This window comes from Phascolarctos cinereus, unplaced genomic scaffold (assembly GCF_003287225.1).
Source record: "Phascolarctos cinereus isolate Bilbo 61053 unplaced genomic scaffold, phaCin_HiC Scaffold_2;HRSCAF=192, whole genome shotgun sequence".
Classification (NCBI taxonomy): domain Eukaryota; kingdom Metazoa; phylum Chordata; class Mammalia; order Diprotodontia; family Phascolarctidae; genus Phascolarctos; species Phascolarctos cinereus.
Window position 1 is genome coordinate 333,308,317 of NW_027555625.1, and position 23,382 is coordinate 333,331,698.

The following is a 23,382-nucleotide window of genomic DNA, read 5'->3' on the forward strand; positions in this document are numbered from 1 at the left end:
GATGGCTGGCCTCCCTGCTTCAAATCTCTTCTTGAGGTAGAGACCAACCAAAAGGCTATTGCAAGCTGTCACATGAATCTTCCTAAAACACAGGTCTGGCCATGGCACCCCCTATGCCATAAACTCTAGTGGCTCCTTATTGCCTCCAGAATAAAAGATAAATTCCAATTTTGTGTTCAAAGCCCTTCATAACCTGGACCTTCCTACCATTCTAGGCTTATACCTTAGTCATCCCCATGGACTCTGAGATCCAGAGACACTGACCTCCTTGCTGTCCCTAACACAAGATGCCTTATCTCTAGACTCTTGAGAATTTTCACAGGTTCTCCCCCATACCTGGAATGTTCTCTCTCCTCATCTTTGCCTCCTAGCTCCCCTGGCTTCCTTCAAGTCCCAGCTAAATTTCCATCTTTTTCATGAAACCTTTGCTGATCCTCTTTAATGCAAGTTTCTTGGTTGTCGGCAGTTTATCCTGTATATATCTTGTTCGTACATAGTTGTTCACATGCTGTTTCACTCAACTAGATTGTGACCTCCTTGAGAGCAGGAACTATCTTTTTCCTTTCTTTCCACTCCTAGTGCTTAGCACAGTTCTTGGCACATAGAAGGCACTTAATAAATTGTTGTTTGTCATTCTCAAAGAGGACCATAACATCAGGGAGGTGATGCCATGACATGCAAGTGAATTGGATTTAAGTGAGAGAGGGCTGTGCAAAGTCACCAGCCTCACTTTCTCCTCTGGTGCCATCTGGGTCCAGTGGCGAGGTATAGATCAGGATGACTGGAGATGACCCTGGATGCACTGGGAGACATTGGCCTTTTAAGCTAAAGTCTTTAACAGGTCTCAGCTTAACTGAGACAGTGCCCATTCAATGATTAAGGCTAGGTAAAAAATGAGGCAGAGAATGAATGGCCTCTTTACCTAGTTAAAAAAAAAATCAATCTGGGAGGCAAAGACCTTCAGAGTTTCTAGCCAAAAACAGAAATAATTATTATTTACATTCACTTTGATTCAATCAGGGCCCAAACAATGACCAAGTGGTGCTTGGCCTGCGACCTATTGTTGGCCAATCTATGAGAACCAGAGTGGTTTACTGAATGACTGAGGAGGCAGGGTCTTTAGGATGTGCAGAAGTAGTCACCAGGTCAGCTTCACAGGGTATGATTCCCAGGATGATGGCTGTCAGGGCTATGCTAGAAGCAGGACTGGTGGTCTGGGGGGCATTGCCAGTCTTTGGGCTCTTGGGCTAACCTGCCCATTTGTGGCAATTGGTGTTTGGCAGTGGTGGTGGTGGTGAGGTTGGCCCCTTCTCCATAGGGATTGTACTCTTCAACAATGGTGGTGGGGATCCAGCTAGAAGCAGAGGTCTCAGTTTCAGGGTTTGGGGCAGTCTCCACTGATGTCTAAAATGAAATCCTAAGTCAAGATAGTTTTGTTTTTGTTTACCTAACACTGCTATCTTTTAAAAACACAATCACACACGCAAACTCATATACAGTGTTCTTCTGCAAAGAAGGGATAGATGCCTTCTAATGCTTTTTCTTTGAGACCAAGCTCATTCATTATAACTTCAAATCTTCAACTGTTTTGTTATTGTTTTTCTATCCATTTACATTGCTGTAGTCACTGTGTAGATCATTTTCCTGGTTCCATTTATTTTACTTTGCATCAGGTCATATAAGTCTTTTTATGTTTTCCTGATTTTTCTCTCTTCAACTGTAATGCATAATATAATTGGAAATTAAGAGAAGAAAAGATTATTTCTGACTGGAGTTGGGGAGGAGAAATGAAAGGATCAGAAAAGGCTACTAAGGGAAGCTTGCATTTGAGCTGGGCCTTGAAGGAATACAACAATAATGCAAAATAATGTTAAGAATAACTTAAGTATTATTATTATATAATATATAATTATGTACATGATGGTATATAATTATGTATATAACATATAATATATAACATGTGGCATGGATAGATAGAAGTAGTCTGCGATCTGGCCCCTCCTGTCTCTGGAGGGTGATGGTGATTTCCACTTGAGGGATGAGTAGGAGGAAAACTGTAGTTGCACACCAGGAACCTAGTAGAAGGAGGGGAAGGCAGGATCCATAGCTAGGTCACCCCTTTGCTTTCTCATCTCCAAGCAGGTTATTGCACCATAGTTTTATCTATTTACCACCTACCCAATATTTGTAATCTAGGGCTATAATGCTCTCTTTCAGAGTTTCAGAATAGAAGCCACTTTCCCTGTTCACTTCCAAGGGGAGGGCCACAGTTGGCTTGTGCTCCACCAGTTTATTTCCCTCCCACCAAATTCTGGCTATACAAAAGACAATCACAGATGGCTGTAAACCTTTTTTTTTAAATCAAAATGAGTAATAAACAGGAAGCAGGGAGTTTATTCATATATTAGGGTAGACAATAGAATACGCTAAAGCAACTGAGCTGCTCAACTCAGCTCAACTCAGGAGACAATGTTCTCAGCAGGGAATTCTACTCTTACCAATTTCTGGAATTGCAGGCACTGAAGACAAGGAACATATTGGAGGGGCTTGCTTTCCTCCTATGTGTATGGCAGTTGGGATCATTCAAAAGTTGGAGCCTTTTCTCTGAAGTCTCTCCACCTACTCAGCATCTATGAGCTCAGAGGTCTCTCCACCATTTAGTAGTAATGTCTCCTTCCATGTTCTCAGAGTCACAGGTATGTACTTCAGGAACCCCTCTGCCTCCATGAGAAGAGAGGTTACACTGCTCTGGATGCCCCCCTTTTAAGGAGCACATACAGGAGAGGACAAGTGTTCTGCTGAGAAGATTAGAGACACATCTATACAAGGTACAGTTGAGGGAACTTAGAATGTTCCACCTGGAAGTCTTATGTCATACCAGATAAGCTGATTTTAAATAGTTGAAGGTCTGTAGTATGGAAGCAAGGTCAGACTTGATCTGCTTGGCCTTAGATGATAGAACTAGGAAGAATAGATTGAACAGTTATTCCTTCCTCATTGGGGGTTATAGGCATGGCACCCCCTTAAAATCTACTTAAAATATTTGACCCTCCCTTTGTACCATAGAAGAAGTCTGAATTTTTATGGTATTAAAAGATAAACTCTGCTGATATTATAAAATACTATAGTCATATTTTCTGCATTTCTGAGTTTCTAAACTTTTTCTGTGTCGTCTCTGGCCCTCACATGTTGTCTGTGGCTTCTGCAAAACTCTCCCAAAACTCTCATCTAATTCCTCATGCCAACCACTGATATATCAAAACCACAATGGGGAAAGTTGGTATGTGGAAGGGATAACTGTAGCCACAGAGAGGCAGATTTAGGCCTGACAACTTCTTAACAATTAAGGTGTCCGAAAGGAGATCGAGGGAAGAATGCTTTATCTCCCACAGAGAAGGCTGAGTGACCACTTGGAGAGGCAGGAATATAGTTCTTGGTCAAGCACAGTTGGACTGGATGGCCTCTGAGTTTCTGTCCCATAAATATTCCAACAAGGATCTACACTGGAAACCTTCTGTTTGGCCTTTTAATATTACATGGGAGCTATGAGATAGAATTATGTGAGTTTATAGTAAGGGCTACTGGACTGAATCTAAATGATCTCTCTCTCAGGACCTGAGTCTGTGTGTATAGTATGGAAGGAAAAAGTACCAGTTTCAAGTGGGAATGAGTGCTTAGGCTGAGGAGTCTAACATTTGCTTATTAAGTAATGAGAGGCAACGGAGATTTGTAAGCATAGGAAAGGCCTGACCAACTGCACAAGTTGCATTGATTATTTCATTTGATCTTAAGACAGTTCAAGGATTGCTATCCCCATTTTACAGATGCTAAAACAGATTCAGAGAAGGAGAGTGACTTATATACATAGAATCACAGAATATCAGAGCTGGAGGAGGCCTTGGAGATCATCTAGTCCAAACTGTCCTCTCATTTAATAAATGGAAAGATTGAGTTTCAGGGAGGTTCAGTGACTTGTCCAAGGTCATGCAGCTAGTAAATGATAGATTTGAGGCTTGAATCCAAGTGTCTTGACTTCTTCTACAATGTTCTTTCCACACTATGCCACCATATCTATCTTTAAAGGAAATGGTGCATGGGTGGAGGAAGTTTCCAGGGGGATTGGGTTGGTGCTCTGAGGAGCACTTCTCATTCCCACCACCCTCTCTGTTTCAATCTCAGCACCTCATGCTAGCCTTTGAATTTCTCTTTCCTTCTGGCTCCTGAGCTTGACTGCTGATCTAGGCATGTCTGAGAGAATAGGGAAGGGCTCAGATGTTGATGTCAAGGAAGCAGCTGTGACTGACTCTATAAAACCTTTTGGAGTTCTCTCTTTCCCACACCTCAGGCAGCTTGTGAAAGACTTCTATGCACAAAACTTTAATCAGATACTTGCATGGCACAAGAAAACACATGCACAGGGGAAACCTCCCAGGGTGCCACCATCTCATGAGTTACACCATTGTGCTAGGACAAGGTTTCAATGGCATTTCTTGCTTAGTACTCCTCCAATAAAATTATTTTTATGTCTGCAATTTAAGGAGTAGAAGTTCAAAGATCTGGGCCATTTTTGTTTGATCTGCTTCTTACAGACAGCCTCAGACTGACCAAGAGGCCAGTCACCTCCTTGGGGATGTTGACAGCAGCTGCTGTCTTCCTTCTCTCACAGTTCAACTGCTACGCTTTTCTGGTTGAGCTCACATAAATACAAAGGGACAGAATGATTAGTCATCGGTTCGAGCCCCTTGCAGGTCCTGGGAGAGGAATAAGCCCCTAATATGTGATTCTATTAGTTGTTGACCGCTGCTTTGGTCCTTCTTTCCCTTTACCTCTTGCCCAGAACATACCCCAGCTCCCAGTTTCTTTGGGAGACTTGGCCAGGAGTTAACATGCTAATGTACCCTTTTGATTTTGTAGTTCTACATCTAATTTCCACCCCAAAGGAATAAATTATATGCAATTTATGTAAATTGCCCTCATTGCAGCAAGAATAGAAAAAGCTGTAGGCGTGGAGGCAGCCGCATTGAACAACTTGTTCTAGACACACAAAAAATGGAGGCTACAGCTCACTTCGGCTTTATGCCCTGAAGAGAAGCAGCTGTGCCGCTGGTGGTGGTGGTGGTGGTAATGGGGAGGTGGGGTGGTGCACTGGATTTGGAGCCAACGGCCCTGGGTTCCATTCGAGGTTTGGCTAGTCACTACTTGAGTGACCTTACAATTACTTCTCCTTTGGGAGCATTAGTTCTTCATTGGTAAAACGAGGGAGTTGCACTAGACAGCCGTGGACCCTATGATTTATTCCTCTGCTTTCTTGTGGGCCATGAAAGATGTCATGATGAGGGGTCTTGGGCTGAGGAGGAGCATGGACCAAGGTAGGCCTGGGAAACATATTGATAGAATAATTCAGGAGCTTGGTGGTTGCCTAGCCTTGGACTGAGGCATCTTCTTTTGTTCGAGCTGCTAATGGCTTTCACCTCTTGCCTTATTTCTGAATTTGTATATCCTCTTTTCTTTTAGAAATGGGACCTAGAAAACACACTCTCGTGACCTAGAGTATTTAGAAGTAGGGAGCAGAAGGAAAAGAGGGAACACACACTAGACTATAAGCCTTCAAGCATTGTAGAGCTTCAGATAGTTACTGCTATATAGTTGGCAACAGACAAAAGATCACTATGTGGGGAGAGCCTGGATTATCCAGATAAAGAGGGAATTATCTGGTGGTACCCTCTTAAAAGGTGGGGAGGCCTGCCCAGACTGTCTTGGCTTCAGGAGGACCTCAGTCCTGACTGGGAGGGTAGGGCTGAATCCTATTTCCAATTTAATATTCCAGCTGTAAGAAGCCCCAAGGGCAGCTAGGTGGTATAATACATAGAGCACCAGGTCTAGAGTAAGGAAGACTTATCTTCTGAGTTTAAACCTGGCTCAGACATTTACTAGCTGTGTGACTCTGGGCAAATCACTTCACTCTGTTAAATGAAACTCTTTGTTTCCTCATCTGCAAAGTGAGCTGGAGAAGGAAATGGCAAACCAGTTCAGTGTCTTTGCCAAGAAAACCCTAAATGGGGTCACAAAGAGTCAGACACAACTAAACAACAACAAGGGGCCCCAGGGGAACTGAAGCCCTTTATGAACTTCAGCCTGGGCTATCCATGGGCTTAAAATTGGGACCATGGCCCAGTGGGTTGGAGGATGCCAGGGGTACATGGAAGTGCCAGGACTGCCCGGCCAATGGTCAGGCTTGTATATAATACTTCAGGGGGTGATAGATAAAGAAGTTTCACATGTCCCTGAATGGTGCCCACAAATGGAATATAATGGGTACTTTCTATGTGACTTCAACCCATGATGTTATATATTGCATATAGTTTCTGAGGGTGGTTTATTACATGAAGCTGTATACTGTATGTGATGTTTGTTACACACATGCATGTGAGTTCCTTACCTGGGGTGATGCATATTTCCCCCATTAGACTGTAAGTTCTTTGAGGGCAGGGGCTGTCTTTTTTATATTTTTAGTCCTAGAACTTAACACAGTTCAGGGGAATATAGTAGGCACTTAATAAATGTTTATTGACTTATTTATGTATCAGTTTATGTATTATGTGTGTAATAAATGCTTATTGACTAATTTATGTATCAATCATCCAACAGTCATTAATTAGGCGCCTACTATAATGCTTAGCACTATGCAAACACAAAATTGAGAAGCTACCTGTAAGGGGTTTATATTCAACTAGGTTCACAGGTAAGTTCTCTCTCTCTCTCTCTCTCTCTCTCTCTCTCTCTCTCTCTCTCTCTCTCTCTCTCTCTGTCTCTGTCTCTCTCTCAATCTATCTATCTATCTCTATCTTGAATTTACTTGCGAGCTTAGGCAGGCACTGACAGGCTGAGGCTCTGTGGGCTGGCGATCTTTGCCAATCCTTGTACTTCAGTTGTCCTCATGGTTTGCCCTGTTTTCATTGCTCTGTGTTTACCTTTCTTCTCAATAAGGGAACTCCCAGTACTCTAATTCTAACTCCCCTCACCCCACTTCAGATTCCTGAGGAATAATTCTATTTTCATCTCTAGTCTAAAGGATTCTCCTCAGAAAAGGGAAGTGGGAGGAAGTAAAAAAAAGAGTACCCAGAATACTCTGGGAACACGAATCAAGGACAGAGCAGGCAGTTTTATTCCCACACAAGAAAGGAAACACTAAGCATTAAAGCACAGAATGATTGCAATCAGTTGAGAGGTTAATATATGTCTCATCAGGACATCTGCAAAGGGCATTCCACTGAGTACAGCCTGATCAGTGTCAAGAAGAATCTTTCTTTCAGAGTCCTCTCTACCTTTCTCTGTGAATGATTCTTTCCCTCTTGGCTAGTCTGCTACTCTCTCTGCCACTGTTGCTGATGTAATTGCTCTAGTAGCTGCTGATGCCCAGTGGCTTGGGCATCTAGGGGTGCCAGTTACCTTTCAAGATCTTACAAGCCAATACCAATGGAAAGAAGACATAAATAGGAGGTGCCACACAGTCTTGTCTAGAAGGTGAAGGGCATCTCCCCATTTCCACCCTTCAGAGCTTAGAGGAGTCATCCTTGCACCTTAAGACTGGCAGAAAAAAGAGAGCTGAGTGACAAAGATCCCTCCTTTATCATATCTGTGGAATTCTGGTTTAGCATCCAATTAAAAGAGTCCTTCTGCCTGACAGGAAGCAGTCATGCATGTGTTTACCTTCTCTGAAGTGGAGGGAGAGAAGAGTCTTTCCATTACACATTTCTAAGGGGGGGTGTGTGTGCTACAAATACAAAAAAGTACAAAATAATTTTGGGGGTCCACTACGGTAGGGATATCAAGAGATGAAGATGAAGGAAAATATTCCTGATGTGGGGGACATAGCCTGTGTAAATGTATAGAAGTGGGAGATTTAATCCTATTTATGGGGAGCAGCAAATAGGTCAGATAGACTGGAAAAATGTGTAAGGGAGAATGATGTATAATAAGCCTGAAGAGATAAACTTGAGATAGATTGTGAAGGGCTTTAAATGCCAAGACAAAGATTTTGCTTCATATTCTTTCAGCAGAGACTGAAGAGGTCTTTAGGGGGCCATTCCATGGAATATGCACCCAGAGCTCCCCTGGAAACTAATCTAGAGACTCCAAGACATGTTTACTTATTGCTTGGGCTTTTTGGAGATGATAAACTTCCTGGCAAGCTTAGGTCATGTGGTAGCCCAGCACTGAAAATAGTTGGCATTTTAGAATAATGTGGAAACCCCTTAATGGTCCCTTGGTCAGTCTTCAATCCAAGACAGTGGTAGAGAGGCAGGTGTTATTATCTTTTAAAAGAAGAAACAGCTTCCATTTTGGCCCTTTTGTGTTTCGCCATTCAAGGCGGCATCTTCTGACTCCAGTAAGAGGTGGCGAAGGAGGAGTCCTTCTTTACCTGGATATCATAGTGACCCTGCCCCAATTCCCAATGTAGAATGTGAACTCAACTAGGTAGGCTTATAGTGGCATGCCTGGTTGACTCTGTTCCTTTTATGTTTATTATTTTGTGATCTTAAGTAAATGAATACCTAAAGCCAGATCTGTTCAAGCTTGCAAATAATTTTGTGAGTCTGTCTGATTGAGAGGGCTTTGCTGGTGGCACCCACTAGAATGACGGTGACAATGTCCCCTGGAGAGACTGATTGTGGCAGTGGCAGATGCAGAACCAGTGGATTGATGGAATGATGGAGAGAGGCAGGCAGCAAGGGAGGAAGTGCCTCCAGAAAAGCAGTTCAGGAAGAGTGCACCCGGGGAGAGTCTTGGTGGGAAGTGGGCATGGGCATGACATTTTGCCAGGGTGGCCGAGAGAGCTGTCTGGGTGGGCATGTGGCTGGACCTCCAGGAAAAAAGGGGGGGAAAAAGAGATGAGCATGAAGTTCAGCAGAGTTCTGTGTTTGACACGGGGCTGATAGTACAGAGCCATGGTGAAATATAAAATGTGCAATTCACAGTTTTGCACAATTATTTTGTTTACTGTTGAAATTTAAATATTATCCCACCAGTAGACTATAACAATAGTTGTAAGTTGTCACTGAATCTTGTTAAATCACTGACTCCTGTTTTGTAGATGTATGCTTGTATATTCTTGTTTAGTATGTGTAAGCATAAATTGCCTGCTTCGTATCTGATTGGTATTGAACATTTGAATATCTCTTTTAATCCTCCCTTTTTTGTGGGGGAACCCTTAAACTTGTGGGTATATGATTTTTTATTATAATAAAATTATCTTGAAGGCTTATCCAAGGTGGGGGAGCTAATGGGCCAAAGATCATGAAAAGGGAACCCATTCTCAGCAAAGGTAGGCTGCCTAGGACTAAATCTAGCCCTGATTACATGGCTGAGTGCAGGAAAGGGAGGGGTGAGTACCCCATGTCTTGTGGACTCAGCCAAGAAGTTATTTAACCTTAGATCTTAGAGGCTATAGGGAGTCATCAAAGCTTCTTCAGTAGCAGAGTGATATGATCAGATCTGTGATTTAGGATAGATTGGATACAATAAGGAATTCAAATGGATCTGTGGTCTCATCAATATAGAGGTTCTTTCCAAAGATGCATACTACAATCCATTTCTGTCTATGCTGTGGTACTTTAATTTGTATAAGTGCCATTGGTGTGGCTGGAAAGTATGGTATAGTGTGTGGTCTGCCTAGTATGTTGGGGGTTTGCTGTGCTTTCTTTGAACATCTCAAGGATTCCAGGGTAACAGTCAGTAAGTCAAGAAGCACTTCTAAAAAATATTTAATATGTATATGCCAGGCACTGTGCTAAGTCCCTGGGATACAAAGAAGGGAAAATGCATGATCCCTGCCCTCAAGGATCTTACCTTCTAATGGGGGAGACAACATGTAAATAAGGAGGTATATACAAAAAGATATAGAGTAGATGACGGGTGATCTCAGATGGAAGGCTCCAGGGTCAGGGTAAGAAGAAGGGCCTTATATAGGGGGTGGTGTGTAAGTCAGGGAAGTTAAGAGGTAGAGGGGAGGAAGGAAAGCATTCCAGGGATGGGGCTCTGCAATGGCACCCAGTGAAGAGGTTGAGTGTCATGTGGGAGGAGCAACAAGTTGGGCAGAGTAATCCCGTTTGCTTACACTCTTCACCCACTAAACATTGGCAAGACCACACATTCTGCAATGTTTATGAGGTGAAAAGTGTAAGCAAAGAGGGACCTACATATGGTGGCAGAAAAAAAGCTGCCAGCTCTTCCGTCCCTTCCAATGTTGTCACTTAAAGTTTATCAAAGCCTCAAGGTAATATTCATGGCCTTGGCAGCTAGTGCCAAGGCCAAGACAGAGGCTGAAAGGAATTTACTTGTTTCAAATTAGGTATCTAGGAAACTTGGGAGATTTCTTATTGAAGAAGGTGAGGATGGATTAGAAAAAAAAATCCTGACCTAAGGTGCCCTTTTGTGTGCTAGCTGGGTATGTATGCATGTGGACCTAATTAACAAAAGAACTGAAAATGTATTGATTAGTCCAGGCATGTTGATTCCTACATTGTCAATAAAACTCTTAAACCTGCCTGACCAACAATATTATTGGTCACATGTTCTAAAATCTACACTCAAGTTATTTAGACCCATCTGTAGGGTGGCATTAGTCCCACCTCTTGTTGCAATGTGTTATGATTAGCTTTACTCCTCACACTCCATTACCTTTTTCCCCTAGTTGCTCTTGTTATACTAATAACAATGATTATCATAGCTGACATATTACATTACTTTTAAAGTTTGCAAAGTGTTTTATATAATTATGTCATTTGAGCTTGAGAAGTAGGTCCCATAGCTATTATAATTTTCATTTTGCATGTGAAGTAATCCGATCTCAAGAGAGGTTAAGTAATTTGCCCAAGATCACATAGCTAGCATCACAGGTGGGAAGTGAATGAATGAAAAATAATTTATTAAATGCTCACAATGTGAAAGGCATTGTGCTAAATTCTGGGAATACAAGCACAAAAGTGAAAAGTCCATTCCTGCCCTTAGGAGGATTCTGTTTTACTAGGAGGAGACAGTACATGTTGGGGAGTGATGGACAAAGAAGGTAGTTTTGGTCTGAGAAATAACAGGGAAGGTGAGTTGATCTGTAGAGCAACTAATTAACACCACTTTTCCAGAAGCTATGGCAATATTGATTTGATTATTGTACCTAGAGCAAGAGGGGGAAAGTGGGAGTGGAGGGCATAGATACCCACATGGTAGTAGGACAGATAGAATAATGGCCAAGGTGGACAGTTGGATGAAATGTTAAATGTGTCCCTCTGGGCCTGTAGAATATCTCCACGTTCTCCTTCTGACCTATCTTCCATCCCACGTCCTGGCCCCTGGAAAAGTTTGAGAAGACTGGAAGTGCAAAACTTTGAAGGAAACAAAAGGCCCTGAGAAGGAGGGAGGGAGAGACATGAGCAGAAAGCCATGGCCCCCAAATGGAGATTGGTACCATCTCTTTTCCTCACCAACAATCAGGATTCTTCCCAGGTTTTGGGATTGTGGAATATCAGCTAAAAGAGACTTTAAAACAAAGAATGTCAGAGTTAGAAGGAACTGAAGAACATAGAACATATAATGTCAGAATTGGAAGGGATCTTAGAATACAGAATGTCTGAGTTGGAAGGGATCTCAGAAGACAGAACATAGATTGTCAGAGCTGGAAAGAGCCTTAGACAAAAGAACATAGAAAAAACAGAAACAGAAAGCATCCAGTCCAACTGTATCATTTCAGACAAAAGAAAATTGGGGTCGGGGATGCAAAAGAAACTTGCCCAAGGTTTTAACAGCTTATAAATATTTCAGCCAAGACTGCATATTTTGGATAACTTTGACTATGACAGCTCAGTCATTATTAATTATTAATAAGAATATAATGAAAAATATTTTTGGTAAATGACAACAGCTCTTTGGGACAATGAGGAGCTTTCATATACATTATAGCACTTGATCTTATCAGCCCTGTGATGGAAGCAGGGTAAAGGATCAGAGGATAAAAGGATTTAGATCCAGAAGTTCCTGGGTGTCCGGTTCTTTTATTTCTGAGAGGAAGAAACAGACTCAGAGAAGGGAGTTGACTTTCCTGTGGTCACACAGCAATACATGGCAAAAGTAGGACTTAAGAGATGCCCAGGCCGAGGTACCACACTAATCCTATTTCCACCTCCCAAGTCAGCTTATTCTGCCTCCTCATAGTGAAGATGCACAGGGCTTCAAAAAGCTACTAATGGCCACAGCTGCAGTGTCATTGTTTAATTTTGTGCCAGTCATGAATTTTCAAGCTATTGTTTTGATTTTCAGGCTCCCACTGATGAAGCTGGTTGCCGTGGAAATTACCAGGCTGCAGATGATTTCAGTCTCAAGTGAGTGGAATTTCAGGGGAATAGGAGGGACAGGATGCTCAAGAGATAATTCTGTTCCAACAAATGCTGTTAGGTTTCATTATTATGTTTCATTCTATACAATGGGGGTCTATTTCTAATGTGGAGTTGCTGGATGGAAAGCTGGTCCTGGAGCCAGGAAGACCTGAGTCCACACTGGACAAACCACTTAACGTTTTTGTGCTCTTTTGTTGTAGTTGTTTAGTCATTTCAGTCGTGTCCAACTCTTCATAACCCCATTTGGGGTTTTCTTGGCAAGGATACTGGAGTAGTTTGCCATTTGTTCTCAGTCAGCTCATTTTATAGATGAGGAAACTGAGGCAAACAGGATTAAGTGACTTGCCCAGGGTCACACATCTAGTAAATGTCTGAGGCCAGATTTGAGCTTAGGAAGAGGAGTTTTTCTGAGTCCAGACCCAGGACTCTATCCACTACACCACTTAGCCACCCTAAGCATTTCTTTAAGATGATTAAGTTGCCTAGACTGATCTGCACCGGTCAAAGGAGTTTCATCATCTGGGAATGAATTCTCTTTGTCAATTAAATAATAGGTTTATTTCCTATACCTTTTCTGATTTTTACTAGAAAGGCATCTCAGTACAATGCAAAACACCTTAAACTTGCAAGTTTCAAGTTCCGCCTACACAATTACTAATTGTGTGACCATGTATAAGTCACATCCACTCTGAGTCTATGAACCAGCCATATAAGCTTACCTGCTATTCCTCTCACAAGACACCCCCATGTCCTATCTCCAATCCTTTACAATGGCTGTTCTCCATACTTGGAACGTCCTCCCTCTCCATATCTGATTCTTAGAACCCTTGGCTTCCTTTAAAACTCAGCTCAGGTGCCTACTGCTCCAGAATGCTTTTCCTGCTCCTTCCTTTTGCTAGCGCCATCCCCTTAAGGACTGTCTTCTATCTACTCTGTATTTGTCTCTCCTGTTCTGATTTATATCTGTTGTCTCCCCTTTTAGAATTAGGTTCTTTGAGGGTAAAGGTCTACTTTTGCTTTTTCTTTGTATCTTCAATGCTTAGCGCAATGCCTGGAACATAGTAAGTGCTGGCTTGTTGATTGAGTGATTGATTAAATCTCAGTTTCTTCCTATGTAAAAATGAAATCATAGACCCTGGTTTTTTTTTTCCCGTTAGAGAGCTGTTCTAATCCTCAAATGAGATAGTTGATTTGATTCAAGTTGATTCAACAAACATTTATGAGTCACCTACTATGAGCTAGGAGAGAGCCTGGCATAATAGATAGAGAACTGACTTTGTGGCCAGGAAGATCTGAATTCATATCCTGCCTCTGACATATACTGGCTGTGTGGTTACTTAACCTCTCAGTGCTCTGGATAACTCTCTAATACCACAAATTCAAAGAAAATGCTGACTTGCCTTGCTAGAAGCAGTTTCTTCCCCAAGGAATTTCCCCTACCAATGAAATTGTAGCTCCAATAGCTATTATTATCCTTACGGGTCAGGTGCTGCATTAGACTATGGAAATACAAAGACAAATATGAACAGTCTCTGCCCTCAAGGAGTTTCTATTCTGCTGGGGTCAGGGAGAACACAATATCTATCTAAGTAAGTGAATTTAAAGTGTATGAAAAGCTACTAGGTAGTGCAGTGGATAGAACCTCAGGCCTGGAGTCAGGAAGACCCAAGTTCAAATTGAGTCTTAGATATTTATTATCACTGTGCTATAAGAAATCAAGTATGATGAACACAGAGAAACACTTGAAAACTGACATGAATTGATGCAAAGTGAAGTAAATAGAGCCAGGAAAACGATATGTATAGTGACTAATTGTGTGATTCTGGAAAGATCACCTAACCTTTATTTGCCTCAGTTTCTTCATCTATAAAATGGGGATGATGATAACACCTACCTCCCAGGGCTTTTGTGAGGATAAAATGAGATAACATTTATAAAATTTTTAGCAGTGTCTGGCATATATATTGTTATGGTTAAGCTATTTTTCAGTTGTATCTGACCCTCCATGACCCCATTTGGGGTTTTCTTGGCAGAGATACCAGAGTGGTTTGCCATTTTCTCCTCCAGCTCATTTTATAGATAAAGAACTAAGGCAAACAGGGTTAAGTGACTTGCCCAGGGTCACACAGCTAGTAAGTGTTTGAATCTGGATTTGAACTCATGAAGATGAGTCTTCCTGATTCTAAGTTCAGTGTTCTCTCCACTGTACCACCTACCTGCCCAGGTGCTATAAAAATGTTGGCTCTTCTTATTATTGTTAATTTGAAGAGGGAGAGAGTACTAACAACTGGAGAGAACAAGAAAGGCCCTGAATGGAAGCTGACGCCTGAACTATGCTTTGAAGAGAGTGAGGGATTTTGCTGTGAAGAGATGAGGACATGCATTCTGGGCATGAGTGACCAACTGTACAGAGGCATGGAAGTGGAACATGTATATGGTGGACAGCTGGTAGGCCAGTCTGATTGTCTCAGGATTGTCTCAGAACTGGAAAAGACCTTCGGGGATATGTTGTCCAACCCATTTGTGTGCAAGAATCCCCTCTAACAACATCCTTGACAAGTGCTCATCTAGTCTGTAATTGAAGACTAATTGAAGGTAAATTTCATAATCACCTATACTTCTATTTACCATGAAGTTTCTCCTTATGTTGAATGGAAATTTCTTCTTTATGGCTTCTACAAGGCTATAGTGCTATAGTAGAAAAAGTCCAAGAATCAAAAGTATCAGTTTTGACATTTACTGGCTGCATGGCTTCTCTGAGTCTCAACTTCCTCATCTGTGAAAATGAAGAGAATAATACCTGAACAAGGTTATTGTGAGGAAAGTCTTTGTTAATCTAAAAGGCCTGTGTTAGTTGTAGCACATCCTGCTACCTTAAGTAGGCCATTTGGGGGCCAAGTAGAAAAAGACTAATCCCTCTGGCATGACAGCCCTTTAAATACTTGAAAACAGCTACCGTGTTTCTTTTCTCAGGCCCCCTCCCCACCCCCACTCCCACCCCACTTTTCTCTTCTAAAGACTAAACATCCCCAGTTCCACCAATTATATCTTGCACAATATTGTTTTCAGACAGTCAATAAACATTCTCAGTTAATAAAACTTTATTAAGCTTCGACTACGTGCCAGGCACATTGTGTTAAATGCTGAGCTTTCCCATTCTGGTTATTCCCCTCTAGATATGTTCTTGTTTGTCCATGTTCTTCCAAAATTACACCTAGTACTAAGCACAATCCTCCAGACGTGGTCTGGCCAGGCAGAGTGCAGCAGGACCCCCCTCATTCTGGACATTAAGCATCTCCAATTAGCCTAAGACTGAATTGACTTCTCTGGCTCCCATGACATGCCATTAACTTATATTGAGCTCTTGGTCCACCAAGTCCAGCTTCTTTTCACATGCCCCATTGTCCAGCTATACATCCTCCATCCTGTTGCGTTGTTAAGTTTTTGAATTTCTCTTTCACTTTTCTTTCTATTAAATTTCATCTTCTTAGATTTAGTCCATCCTCCTAGCCTAGAGAAATCTTTTTGGATCCTGATTCTTTTGTCCAATGTGCTAGCAATCTCTTCCAGCTTTGTGCCATCTGCAAATTTGACAAACAGGCTATCTCTGCTTTCATTCTAGTCATTGATCAAAATAGTGAACAGATGCAGAACTCTAGAGATACGAGAGCTTTTATTATTTCTGAGTCTTGGCTGACATCCAGTCGAAATGCTGCTGAGACTGACTGGCCCCTCATCTTAATGAAACATTGGCTCCTAATGACACAGTAGAGGGAACAGGAATAACCATCACAATGGTGATAATAACTCATATTTATATAGCTCTTTAAGGCTTCCAGAATTCTTTCTTACAAGTTAACCATTTATTAGGTGAGGAAGACAAGTATCACTAATCGTCATTTTAGAGTAAGAGTGAGGTATTGAAGATATCTGGTATGAAGGCATGGAGTCCTGAGATAGAGTGTTGTGTGTAAACAACAGCAAATAGGCCATTATGACTGTATCACGGAGCATGTGGAGGGGAGTCATGTGGAAGGTGACTACAGATGTCATAGAAAGGTTAACGGTGTGATCATTCCTATGTGATCATCCCTAACTGGGAGTTTAGGGTATTGGAAGGAATATCAACATGCATGTTAAAGTCCCTTAGTTTTGGGGCAGAGGTGGGGATGGAGGAAGACTGTGAGCCAGACACTAAACTCACTGAGAGAGGAGGGACAATGTCATAGAAGAGAGGGATCAATAAATAATGGCCAAAAGGATATGGGTTGATTGATTAATTTAGAGAAAGCAAGCCTCAAAGGAGAAAAGGTTGACAATGAATCACGGTAGAGAGAGTCTGAAAGTGTCAATGGAGAGCAAGGAATATTTTGAATCGCTCTGGGACCAGTGAGTTGGAGATTATTGGGCAAAGTGCTACCAGTATAGGAAAGGAAGGCCATGGGAGATGGCCTATCATCAAAGGTGGGGGACAGGAGAAAGATCCAAGTTTTATTGAGATCCAGAAAATAAAAGTAGTATGAGAAGAACAGCCATTTGTTGAATGGACATTTGTTAATTTAGAGCAAGAGTTTCTCTGGAACACAGGGAAAATAACAGATATGAAGTGGAACATTTTTGAGTAGGAATGAGATGGGAATGAGAGAGCAATAGGAATTGGTGTGGGGGTTTGCTCTTTGGTAGCATAGAATTCAGTGTCTCATGGATGAGGAGAGTAAGAGGGGTAGGGTTTTGTTAGTCCAGGCAAAGTATCGGTGAATGAGAGGTGTTTTACTCATGAAAGCAGGAAAGTAAAATGTCCTCGGTCTGGTCTTAACCTTTATCTCTATGTCTACACTAGCTGCTGGGTGTTCTTGGCCTTGTGAGGGGCACGTGAACTCTTGCGGGCTCAGCAGTAATTCAATCCAATGAGCATTTATTAACCACCTACTATATGCAGGGCATTATGCTGGGTGCTGGGGATAAGACAAAAATCAAGATATAAACAGACCAAAATGGTGCCTGACCTCAAGAAGCTTACATTTGGCTGGATCTATAAGAAAGGAAAAGGAGCAACAGAGACAAAACTAAAAAGAAAAGAAAACAAAACAACTCTTCAGCTACAATTAGAGCCTTATTAGATAGAGCCAAATGACAATGCAGAGTAAAGTGTAGCAAATTTATCATGGATCTTTGTAAGTTCCTTCTGCTCTTAGATCTTTTTCATTCATCATTATTTATAATTGGAGAGGGAGGCAGCTAGGTGGTGCAGTAGATAAAGTACTGGCCCTGGAGTCAGGAGGGCCTGAGTTTAAGTCTGGCCTCAGAGACTTTCTAGCTGTGTGACCCTGGGCAAGTCACTTAAGTCTGATTGCCTCCAAAATATAAATTTTTAAAAAATCAATAGGATTGGGGCTGAGGGTTGCCTTGCCTTTTGGGAGCAAGGGCTGATTCTGACATTTCTGAACTGTTACTTAACTATGCTTTATGGTTAACTATATGAGAACAGTAGTGCTTCTAGTAACAGTAGTTCATTTTTCTATATAGCTTTCAGAGTCCTAGAAACCTTCCTCATAACAACACTATCAGGGTGCAAGGGTGACCATTCCCTTTTTTTAGATGAGGAAAGGAGACAACATGGAGTAATGAACAGTGAGGATGACCTGGGTTCGAGTTCTAAGTCTGCTCCTGACTGGTTGTGTGACTCTAAACAAGTCACTTAATCTCTCTCAGTACCTCAGGCCACTCTCCAGGGTTTAAGTTGCCCCCAAACTCCCAGTCTTCATTGGTAGAAATAATTCATCACTAGAGCCTCTTAATATGGATAAAATCACAGGTCTGGTAAAGAAAAATAGTTGAAGAAACTAAATGAGTCTCCCACAGTTACCTAACTTGAGAATGTGGGAGTCAGGACTCAAGCCCAGGATCCTGGGCTCCAAATCTGGTGGTCTGTCTGTTCTGCCACTAGAAAGATGCAGGAGGGAAAGGGATGGCCAGCCGCAACTAAAGGGTGGCCATCTCAGGATCACTGGAAATCTGAAAAGGCTAAGTGAAGGCAGCTCACTAAGAAATGAGTTAAGTGGAAAAAGTGGAGAATAACCTTTTGGTGGGATGGTTATATTCCCACATAATTTTTTTTTCTTTTTTGAGGCTGGGTCTTTCTATCTCACTTAGCCTGGAAGTTCAGCAGCCACTCAGAGGCCAATCCTGATGCTGATCAGTGTGTGAGCTTTAGCTTCCTCCATTTTTCTACTTATCAGCCCCTCCTTAGGCAGCAGGGTGGCCTTTCATTTCTGGGAGTTTGCTGTGTTAGTGCCTAATTTAGTGTGGACACCCAGTCAGTTTTAATACTACTGCAGCTCAGAACTCCTGAACTCAAGCAACCCACCAGTCTCAGTCTTCCCCAGATATTCACCACCATGCCTTTCATGTGCTACTGTATTTTAAAGTTCCTACGCCTAGGTTTTCCCAGTCATTTCAGTCATGTCTGACTCTGATGGTTTTCTTGGCAAAGAGACTGGAGTGGTTTGCCATTTCCTTCTCCAGCTTGTTTTACAGATGAAGAACTGAGGCAAACAGGGTTAAGTAACTTGCCCAGGGTTACACAGCTAGTAAGTGTCTGAGGCCAGATTTGAACTCAGAAAGATGATAGTTCCTGACTCTATACCCTGTACTCTATTCACCGTGCCATCTAGCTGCCCCCTTAGGAAGGGCATTAATGGAGACATTCTCTGTTGACGAGGTGCTAGGAGTAACACTAGCAGTAATAATAATTAGTATTAGCATTCAGATAGAACTTTAAAGTTTTCAAAGTACTTTATAAATATTATCTCATTTAATTATTACTCTACTGGGTATGTTGTTATTATTAGGCCCATTTTAAAAACAAAGGAAACTTAGACTGGTTAAATAAATTGCTGTGTTAAGTATCTGAGGCAAGATTTGAGCTCATTTCTTCCTGATTTCAAGTCCAGCGTTCTTCACTGCCTAGTTACCCCTCAAAATAGAGCAATACCAACCACAGAAGGAGAAAGGCTCCAAGCAGTCAGTGTTCAGTTTGCTTCTGCTGAAGCCAGCATCTGGGCATTCTGGGCTTGAACAACAACAAATCATAGATAGATAACACCAGATAACTCCTGCTGAAGTTGTGACCTTGCCTTAGCCACTACACAAAGGACAAGCAGGGCCTATGCACACCATTCAGAAGTACAGGAGTGGAATTTGACCCAGGCCCCCGCCCCCAGTCCAGACACTGAGTCTGGTGACATGAGTAAACCGAAGAGAGTGATGAAGACAAAGAAGAAACACTTTGAACTGAAAGCCACTCAAGGGGTAAATAACCACAGGAGAAGTGACCACAAGAAGTCCAAATAAACCTCAGAGGAGGAAAAAACCCCAAAACATCCTGGCCACAAGGACCTGGAAAAAAAAACACACCCAAACTCAAGCAATTCTGTAGTTCAGGGCAGTCACCACAAAATGTAACTTGAAGTAAGCCACGTGAATAGTTCCTTTGAATCAACCTTTTAAGGTCAGTTATTTCTAAAAGGTTGGGGATGGAAGAGACCTTGGAGCTCACGACACAAAGCCCTGTGGGAATAAGAGCCCCAAATGAGCTGTGGTTTTTCTTGTATGACCTACCCCACAAAGGTGTTTTGTGGATAGTACCTAGTCTACACGTCAGTAAGTCAATAAGCACTTATGAAGTGCCTACTGCGTGCTGGACAATACGGCAGAAGATAGTACATGTTCTCTATTGCCCTTTCTGGGTTCTCCCTCTACTCCTCTAACGTCACCTAGTGACCTCTCCTTCCTTGGTGTGCACTCATCTACATCTGCCACTCAATCTAAATTCTGGTAGCTGTCGTCTTGTCGAAGACAACTCCCCTTCTTTCCTCAGTGAGTTCAATTCTTGGCTCATGGTCTTTCTCTTTTCCTCCACTGCTGCCCTTCCTTAGCAGCTAGCTGGTACAAGGCATTGAGTGCTGGGATTGAAGTCAGGATAGACCTGAGTTCAAATCCGAGCTTAAATGCTTACTAGCTAAGTGATCCTGGGCAAACCACTGAACCTCAGTTTGCCCAAGTTTCCTCATCTGTAAAATCAGCATAATAATAGCATCTCCCTCTCAAGGCTGTTGTAAGGATCACCTAAGATGATAGTTGTAAAACGTTTAGTACAATGCCTGACTGATAGGAAGTGCTACATAAATATTAGCTATTAGTATCACTAGGGAACTTCAACATACATATTGCTACTTCTTCAAATACCCTAATCCAAGGGTGGGGATCCTGCAGCTTTAAGGCTACCTGTGACCTACCTGTAGCCTTCTAGGTCCTTGAGTGTGGCCTTTTGACTGAATCCAGATTCTTAGGATTTGTTCTGTAAAAATTGGATTCAGTCAAAAGGCTGCACTTAAGGACGTACAAGGCCACGTGGGGCCTTAACGCTGCCAGTTCCTCACACCTGCCTTAATTTCACAGTTTTTCAACTTACTCATTTACTATGACCTACTTCTGTACTTCCTTTTAGCCACACACAAAGAAGATGAAGGTCTACACCAGGGTGGTAACTGTGTCACAGGAAAGAAGGAGACATATTTGAGAGCTGTTGCAAAAGTGAAATCAACAAGACTTGGCAACAGATTGGATATGGGGGGGGTTGAGAGATAGTAAAGAGTCAAGGATGATTCCTAGGTTGCTAGTCTGAGGGACTGGAAGGATGGTGTTGCCCTTGACAGTAATAGGGAAGGAAGGTTTAGGGGAAAAGATAATGAGTTTTGTTTTAGACATGTTGAGTTGGAGAGGTCCACTAGATTTGCATTTCAAGATGTCTGAAAGGCAGCTAGAGATGTGAGATTTGAGGTCAGCAGATAGTTTAGGGGAAGATAGGTATATCTGAGACTCATCAGCACAGAGATGGTAATTAAATCCATGGCAGTTGGTGAGATCACCAAGTGAAGTAAGATAAAGGGACAAGGGAAGAGGGCCCAGGAAAGAACCCTGAGGGACACCTATGGTTAGAGGGCAAGATCTTGAAAAGGACCTAACAAAGGAGACAGAGAAGGAATGATCAGATAGGTAGGAGGCAAAACAGGAGAGAGTGGTGTCCTGAAAAGCTAGAGAGAAGGGGATTTTATTTTATTCTTATTTTTCTAAATTAATTTATTTTAATTTATCAACAATCACTTCCATATGCTTTTGAGTTTAAAATTTTTCTTCCCCTCCCTCCCCACCACCCTCCCCAGGATGATGCACAATCTGATATAAGCTATACATGCATATTCCTATTAAACATATTTTCACATTAGTGATGTTGTAAGAATTAGAACCAACAGGAGGAACTGCCAGAAAGAAGAAACAAAACTCAACAGAAGAAAAAAAAATAGCAAATACTATGCTTCGATCTGCATTCCAACTCCATAGTTCTTTCTTCTTTATGGATAGCATTTCCATCATGAGGCCTTTGGGGATGCTTTAGATCCTTGTATTCACCCCCTAACCCTAGCCTATGAAAGGTACTTGATCTGGTTTTCTTCTAAATTTTCATAGCAGAATCTTTTTGTTTTTGCTGAGGCAATTTGGGTTAAGTGACTTGCATAGGGTCACACAGCCAGTAAGTGTCATGTGTCTGAGGTCACATTTGAACTCAGGTCCTCCTGACTCCAAGGCCATAGCTCTATCCACTGCACCACCTAGCTGCCCCTAGAATCTTTTTAATATTCAGGTCACATATCTATTTTGTGCTTAACAAATGCTGATTGACCAACGGATTGACTGGTAGTGGTGCTGACCTTGGATGTGATCTCTGTGGGACTGATGCTTTGCAGGAACTGAGCTAAGTTGAGCTTACTTTTCCCAGAGATTGAGCTGGTGTCTTATTCTTGCTATATTTTCTGAGTAAATATGTTTTTTTTTTTTGTAAAAGCTAATCGATGTTAAGTGGTTAAATGGAATTTAGGCACTAATTACTGGCACTTAAAGAAAACACAGGCAGTGGGGTCTTGAGCTGATGACAGTAGTAGAGAAAAAATATAGTAGAGGAAAAAACAACCTATAAACTCCTCAAGGTACCCTAGCACCTTGAAGAGTGGATGAAGCAGCTTGGCTCTGGAAGAAAAAGTCTGAGCATACTTGCTGCATTTGTCTAAGGAATTGTTCATGTTTGTTTAATTTTATAATAATTTTTCTTTGAAAAGAACAAGGAAGGTCATGGTCCCACTATACTCTGCCCTGGTCAGACCACATTTGAAGTATTGTATTTAGTTTTGGGTGCCACAGTTTAGGATGATAGATAGATAAAGAGATAGGCAGAATATTTATTAAACATTTTTAACATTATTATCAATATTTTAGCGTTAACATTTAACATTAACATGAACAATCAATATTAACATATTAAACATTTACTATGTAACAAGCATTGTACTAAGTGTTGGAGATATAATTATGAGTAAGCAAGACAGTCCTTCCTTTAAAAGAACTTACATTCTAATGGGGGAAAGGCAACAGATAAAGGGATAGTATTAGAAAGGGGGAGTGGAAGGGAAATGGATGGGGGGGGATGAAACCTGTGCTTCACAAGGTGAAGAGACAGAAGGGAAGGGGTGTGACGTGGTTTGAAAGGGCCCTGGCATAGTAAAGCAAAAGCTTACTCCAGAGACTTCACAACTCCCAGGTCACGGTGGGGGCGTTAGAATACTCTTTGATTGTCATTGCTACTTCCAGGCTCTCCATCCCTCAGTAATTTCTCCTCTTTTGAGACACATTCAATACATAGTTATCAGACAATCAAGATTCTGGTAGTTGTTGTCTACAGACCTCCAAGCCACTCTTTTCTTCCTGAGTGAGTTCAGTGCCCGGCTCACAATTTTTCTCTCCTCTTCAATTCCTACCTTCATATTAGGGGACTTTAACATGCATATGGATACTTCCTCAAAAGCCCTAAACTCCTAATTCCTCAACTTACTCATTTCCTATGACCTACTCCTGCAATTCACCTCAACAATACACATAG

General features: G+C 41.8%; 1 long non-coding RNA gene across 1 annotated transcript in view; it reads left to right on the top strand.

The window, feature by feature from the left end:
- The window catches only part of LOC144455937 (uncharacterized), an 80,523-nt gene that overhangs the window by 51,809 nt on the left and 5,332 nt on the right, over nucleotides 1–23,382 (top strand). The window contains exon 2 of the long non-coding RNA XR_013484821.1: nucleotides 12,313–12,374. This is a non-coding gene — a long non-coding RNA (uncharacterized LOC144455937). The remainder of the gene's footprint in view (nucleotides 1–12,312; nucleotides 12,375–23,382) is intronic.